Source organism: Meriones unguiculatus, chromosome X (genome assembly GCF_030254825.1).
Source record: "Meriones unguiculatus strain TT.TT164.6M chromosome X, Bangor_MerUng_6.1, whole genome shotgun sequence".
Taxonomy (NCBI): domain Eukaryota; kingdom Metazoa; phylum Chordata; class Mammalia; order Rodentia; family Muridae; genus Meriones; species Meriones unguiculatus.
Window position 1 is genome coordinate 107,666,891 of NC_083369.1, and position 7,237 is coordinate 107,674,127.

Genomic DNA, 7,237 nt, shown 5'->3' on the forward strand with positions numbered 1-7,237 from the left:
GTTCAGAAATGTAGGACCCTCCTCATAACCCACCCTAACTCATCAAGTCATACCATTATAGAGCACATCCTTTTTCTCTCTAGGAAGAGTTAATATATGTATATATATAAATATATATACTTAATCTATTAATATATTTATTAATAATTAATAATATAGTAATATAATATACACACATATGTATACACACACACATATATATTGGGACCTGGAGGAAAGGAGGGAGAGGCTACAATTAGAATGGAAAGTGAATAAATGAATTTTTTTTAAAGTAGTAAATGTATGTATATATATGCATATATACACTATACACACACACACATATATATAATTCCATATATACATATTCCATAATGTATATGTATTATACATATGTATTATCCATATTCTATATTCCATATATGTATATTCCATATATATACATATATATGTATATATTCTATATATATATATATTCCAGTAGTGTTTGGTTTGCCCTAGGTCTCTGTGCTATCTGGTCTTTCATTCATGATATATCAGATATTGGTTCCTTCTCATGAAGTGTACCTTAATTCAAATGAGAGAGTGGTTGGCTACTTTCACAAATTTTGTGCCACCATTGTGCAGGTAGGATAGATTTTAGGTCAATGATTTTATGGTTGTGTAGGTATTTACATTTTTCTTTTTGTAGCCTGCAGAGACTCCATAAACCCTGTAATTAGGAGTGCTCATTAGGATCATATTCATAGATTTCAGGCAATCTCTCTTAGAGTAGGCTTATATACTAATGCCCAAAATTCTTCTAATTCCAGCTGCCTCTGTCAATACTCTCATCCTATGTCATGTTACCCTCTACTGGATCACCCTGACTCCAGTCTCCAAACCTTTTTGGGTCTACAGATTGTGGCTTAGTTATCATTGACTTAACATCTAATATCCAATTATAACTGACTATGTACTATATTTATTTTGTGGGGTATTGTTTACCTCACTCAGGATATTTTTTTTTTCTGGTTTTAATCATTTGCCTGCAATTTTCATTTACCAGGCCACAGAGGAGGACGATGCAGCCAGTCCTGTTGAGACTTGATAAGCTAGGGTCAGATTGAAGGGGCAGATGACTTCCCTTATCAGTGGACTTTTGAAGGGGCATGGGAGGAGATGAAAGAGGAATGGTGGGTTTGGGGAGGAATGAGGGAGGGGGCTAGAGTTAGGATACAAAGTGGATAAACTATAATTAATATAAAAATAAAAATTTAATTAAAAAAGGAAAAAATCAATGGAGTAATACTCCATTGTGTAAATGTACCACATTTTTTATCCATTATTCTATTGAAGGACATCTAGGTTGTTTCCAATTTCTGTCTACTATGAATCAAATAGCAATGACTTGGTAGAACAAGTGTACATATAACAGGACTGAACATCCTTTGGGTATATGCACAAGACTGGAATAGCTGGATATTGAGGTAAACTGATTTCCAGATTTCTGAGGAACTATTATATTGATTTTATTATTAATGTACAAGTTTATACTACCATCAGCAATGTATGGATGTTCCCTGTGCTACACAACCTTGCCAATATCAGCTATCTTGTAGGTTATTGACCTTAACATTTCTGCTGGGTACAAGATGGAATCTCAGAGATGGCTAAGGCTGCTGTACATTTCTTTAAGTGTTTTTCAGCCATTAGCGTTTTCTCTATTGAGAATTCTGTTTAGTTCTGAACCCCCTTTTTAAATTAGATTATTTGTTTTGTTAGTGTCTAGTTTCTTGAGTTCTTTATTTGTTTTTGAAAGTAGCTCTCTGTCAGATGTAGAGTTGGCAAAGGTCTTTTATCATTCTGTACAGTGTCATTTTCTCCTGTTAATTGTGTCTTTTGCCTTACAGAAGCTTTTCAGTTTCATGACAGCTTGTTTATTAAGTCATGATTTTAATGCCTGCCCTCTTGGTGTTCAGTTCAAATTGTCTCCTTGGCCAGGGTATTCAAGGCTATTACTTCCTTTCTCTCTAAGGTTTAGTATCTCTGTTTTTTTTTTTTTTTTTTCAATGCAGTTTATTCAGGAACCTTGAACAATCATCTGACCCTGGGGAAAGGCAGCCCACAGCTTAAATAGCCTCTGGGTAGCCAACCCCAGCATGCCACCGTGGGCAATGCAGATAGGTCCACATACATGGAAGCAAGCCAGATCCTCAGCCTTAGCCAAATGTGGAGTTGTTCGTGATAGAGAGGTTTTGACTCACTTGGACATGAGTTTTGTGTAGGGCAATTGATATGGATCTATTTTCATTCTTCTACATACAGATATCAAGTTAGTCCATCACTATTCGTTTAAGATACTTTGTTTTATCACATTGTATAATTCTGGCTTCTTTATAAAATAAATTAAAATCAGGTGCACGCAGGTGTGTGGACTTACTTCTGGGCCTTTGGTTGGATTCCATTGATCAACGGGTCTGTTTTCATGCCAATACCATGTGGTTTTATTATTATAGCTCTGTCATAGAACTTTAAATAATGGATGGTGATACCTCTGAAAGTTCTTTTTTTATTCAGGATTGTTTTAGCTATATGGGGTTTTTATTTTTCCATATGAGTTGAATATTGTTCTTTCAAGGACTGTAAACTATTGTGTTGGAAATTGATGGTGAGAGTTTCGAAAACTTAGAGTTAATTCCTCGGACTGGGGCAAAATCATAGTCCTTTCAGAGCAGAGGTCCAGCAGCAGTCCCCTACCAGATTAACCTTAGAGTGTGACTAGGGTTAAGTAGGCCCTAAGAAAGCCCATGGAATGTGTTAACTCCCCCTCCCCCCTGCTACAGCCTAACCTGCAGGTTCGGGAGGTGGGGGGTGGTGGTCAGGTGTCCCCCAGGTAGCCAGACCTAACCATTTGCAGTTTTGGCGCCTAAAAACAAACCAATCATTTTAAAGGTCAGCTCCCCTAGAGACCCTTTCACCCAATCCTATAATGCCAAGACCTATACTTCCCTGCTTGCGTTTTGACCCCTTAAAAACCCTGTTACCCCGGAGTTGGGGGTCGCTTGCCCCTTTGTTCTTGTAAGGGCAGCCAGCTAGCTCGAGTTTGTAATAAAGGACCCTCGTGTGTCTTACATCGGACTCAAAACCTGTCGGTCATTTGGGGACTCTCAATCTGGGTATTTCAAGTGAAATTGCCTTCAGTCTGCAGATTCTTTTTGGTAGGATGGCCATAGATGACTGGCAAAAAATGTCAAAGGAATGATTCCTAGCAATGGGAGATATGAAGCCTTAATTGCCCATCACCTGTGGCCAGAAAAGACTTTGAATGGAGGTACTGGGCCAAGAGCCTAGCCACAAAACATGAGACCCACAATTTATCCTGCTGAAAATATGTGCAAGGTAAAGATGGAGCAAATATTGAAGGAAGGGCTAACCAAAGACTAACCCAGCAGGAGACAACCCTGAAACAATTAATGATATTATTTTATACTTGCAGACATGTACCTAGCATTAATGTCATCTGAGATTCTTCACCTAACAATTGGTGGAAAGACCCAAATTTTACTTGGAGTTTGGGGAATCCTGCTGAATCATAAGCCTGCAAGTGTCTAACCAAACCCTCTGTATATATGTTATACTTGGATAGCTTAGTGTTTTTTATGGGACTTTTCACAGAGGGAGCAGGGGCTGTTACTGATGCTTTTTTTTCTCCTTTTGGGACACTTGCTCTCCTACTATATTGCCTTGTCGAGCTTTAATGAGAGGGGAGGTCCCTAATCCTATTGCAACTTGATATGCCATGTTTGGTTAATATTATTGGGAGGTCTGCCCTTTTCTGAATGGAAATAGGTTGGGAGCTGCTGTTCTAGCAGCTGCTTTGATATTTAAATCTCAGTGGAAAGACCGCTTTTACCAGACCTTCACTGGAGTCAGTGAAGAATTTCCAAGTCTATCTCCTTTTGTTTGAGACAGCAGGTGGGATACCTTGTCCGAAATCACACCTCTTGTTTCACCTGCTTGTGAATTTAACTCATTGTGCTGAAGTCCTTTTACTCTGGCTTAAAAGGAGTCAGAAATAAAGCAAGGTGGCTAGCTTTCCACTAGAGCCTCTCGGAAAGGTCCAATGTGCTGTCTGTTAGTTTATTAATTTTAATCCTCACTCCCGACTCAAGAACCGTTCGACTCTGCTGGCGGGTTCCTGCAGAAATGGAGGAGTAGTGGGTGGAGAGGGAGTAGACTGAGGGAATGGAGGAGTCCAGGGCAGAGGAGGAGAAGGGAAACTGCAGTAGGGGTGTAATATATGATAGAACAAATTAATAAAAATACAAATACACAAATGAAAGAATTGTGTTGGAATTTTGATGCGAATTGCATTGACGCTATTGATTGCTTTTGGTAAAATGATCATTATTACTATATTCATCTTACTAATTGATGAGCATAAACTTTTTCCATCTTCTGGTAATCTTACTCAATTTCTTTCTACAGAAACTTCCAATTTTTGTCTTATAAGTTTCTCACTTTCCAGTTTGTATCTCCTCGATCTCTATTAGTTGTCTTATTGTTCTAGCTAGAACTTCATGTACTGTCTTGAAGAAGTATGGAGAAAGTGGGCATCCTTGTCTTGTCCCTGATTTTAGTGGAATTCTTTTAAGTTTAATTTGATGTTGGCTGTTGGCTTGCTGTATATAGCCTTTATTGTGTTTAGTTATGTGCCTTGCATCCCAGATTTCTCTAAGACCTTTATCATGAAGGGGTGTTGAATTTTGTTACAGGCCTTTTTTGAATCTAATGAGATGATTATGTTTTATTTTTAAATTTTAGTTAATGTGATTAATTAAATTAAATTTACTGATTTTCATATCAAAACATTCCTACATTTCTGGGATAAAGCCTACTTGATCACGATGGATGGTCTTGGATTTAGTTTGCAACTAATTTTTTCATGTATGTTCACAAGCAAAATCAGTGTATAATTATTCTTAGTTTAGTCATTTCATAGTATCCCAGATTTCCTGGATGTTTTGTGTCAGGACACTTTTGAGATTTAACATTTTATTTAACTGATTTGTCTATTTCTTCGATAGTATCTTCAACACACTAGATTATTTTTCCATCATTTGTATTCTGTTGTTGAAGCCATCCTCTATTGTTTCTGCTCAAATTCTTAAAATTTTCATTCCCAGAATTCCTTCCATTTATATTTTCTTTATTGATTCTATTTCATTTTAAGGTCTTAATCAATTTATTCCTTTCATTCAACTGTTTGGGTTTTTAAGGGGATTTATTTATTTCTTCACATTTTTTGCTTGTATTTTCTGGTGTTCCTTAAGGGTTTTAGTTCACTAGGATAGCCATATTAAATCTGCAGACCTAAAGAAGCTAAACACTAGGAGCATCCTAGGGAGGATGTTTAAATCTCATTCAGAATGGCAAATGTGATAGGCAACAGAAGCAGTTGAAGAGAGAAAACAGGATGGGAGGCTATTATACAGGATCCTCTGAAAGGCTCCACCCAACAGGGGATGGAAGCAGATGCTGCTGAAACTCACAGCCAAACTTTGGGTAGAATGCAGGGAGTCTTATTGAAGAAGGAGGGTTGTGGTGGATAGAAGGACACGGAGTATACAGGAGTTCCACAAGGAGACCAAAAATGCTAAAAACCCTGAGTCCAGGGTGTCCAGCAGAGACTGATGCATCAATCACAGACCATGCATGGAGAGGACCTAGACCCCCTGTTCAAATGTAACCTATTGGCAGCTCAGTCTCCATGTGGATACTCAAGGAAGGGGAGAGGGGCTGCCTATGTCCTGAAATTGATTGCCTGTTCTTTGATCACTTGCCCTTGGCAATGAGTCCTTGCCAGCCAACAGAGGAAGAGTTTCCAGACAGTCCTGATGAGATATTATAAGCTATGGGCAGATGGCAGAGGAAGAGAACTCCCCCTTTCAGTGGGCTGGGGGAAGAGGTTAGAAGAGAAGAGGGAGGGAGGGAAGGATTGGGAGTTGTTGAGGGAGGGGATTCAAGTAAGCTATAGAATGAATAAATTATAAAAAAATGAAAAAAGAAAATTAAAAAAAGAAAAAAGTTTATTCACTTTCTCACTCTGTTTTCTTTGATTTCTTAAATGGATTTATTTGTTTTCTTATTAAGGAGCTCTATTATCTTCATATAATTGGTTTTAAGATTCTTTTCTTGTGCTTCAGCTCTGTTCAGGGCCTGATATGGTAGGATACCTGGGCTCTGCTGGAGACATATTACCCTAGCTGTCTGAATGTTTTTACACTGGTGTCTAGCCATCTGCATTTGGTATGATTATAGGAATAGGTGCTGATTTACGGATTTATTTTTATTAGGAATTGTTCTTTGCTTTCTGTTTTTTCCTTGTATTTTAGGAGAAAGAAATGACTGTATGTTGTTTGTTTTCCTGGCTTGCTCAGTTAGTGTGTTCATAGAGAATGTCTGGTGGTATTAGAGGCTGGGAGTGCTAGAATGAGTGGAGTGGAAGAAAGGTTGGATTAGAAGGTCTTTGTGATCCTTGTGGATGGTGTTTGAAAGGAAAGGGAGACCACAGTTGATTTTTTCCTTTACAACTCAGGAGCAGTAGGAGAGATGTGAATCTGCCTTTAGCTTACTTGTTGCCCTAGGAATAACAGCCTTTGTTTTAGCAGAGATGATTTCCTCCTTTACAGCTCAGGAGCAGTAGGAGAGATATGAATCTGTCTTTAGCTTACTTGTTGGCTAGGAATAACAACCCTTGATTTAGCAGGGAATGAATGCTGGGTTTGGGATCTTGGAAGAAGCACCAACTAGCCTGAAGAGTGTTAGGAGAAGGTTTATGAGAGTTAGGGGTAGGGGATGTCACGGAAGATGCCAAAGGTGTTCTGTTACTGAGTTGGGGGATGAGTCTGGGAGATTGGATTTGGAATCAGGTAAAGAAGAAAGGATCTATTGTGTAAATGTACCCCACTTTATAAATCAATTCCTAAGTTGAGGGACATCTGGGTTGTTTACACAGTCTGACTATTACGGATAAAGTTTCTATAAACATGGTTGAGCAAATGTCCTTGTTGTATACTTGAGCATATTTTGGATTTTTGCCTAGGAGTGGTATGGCTGGATCTTGAGGTAGCACTATTCCTAATTGTCTGAGAAAGCACCAGATTAATTTCCAAAGTGGTTGTACAAGTTTACATTCCCACCAGCAATGGAGGAAAGTTCCTCCTCTTCCACATTCTCTCCAGCATGTATTGTCATGTTGATATTACCCATTCTG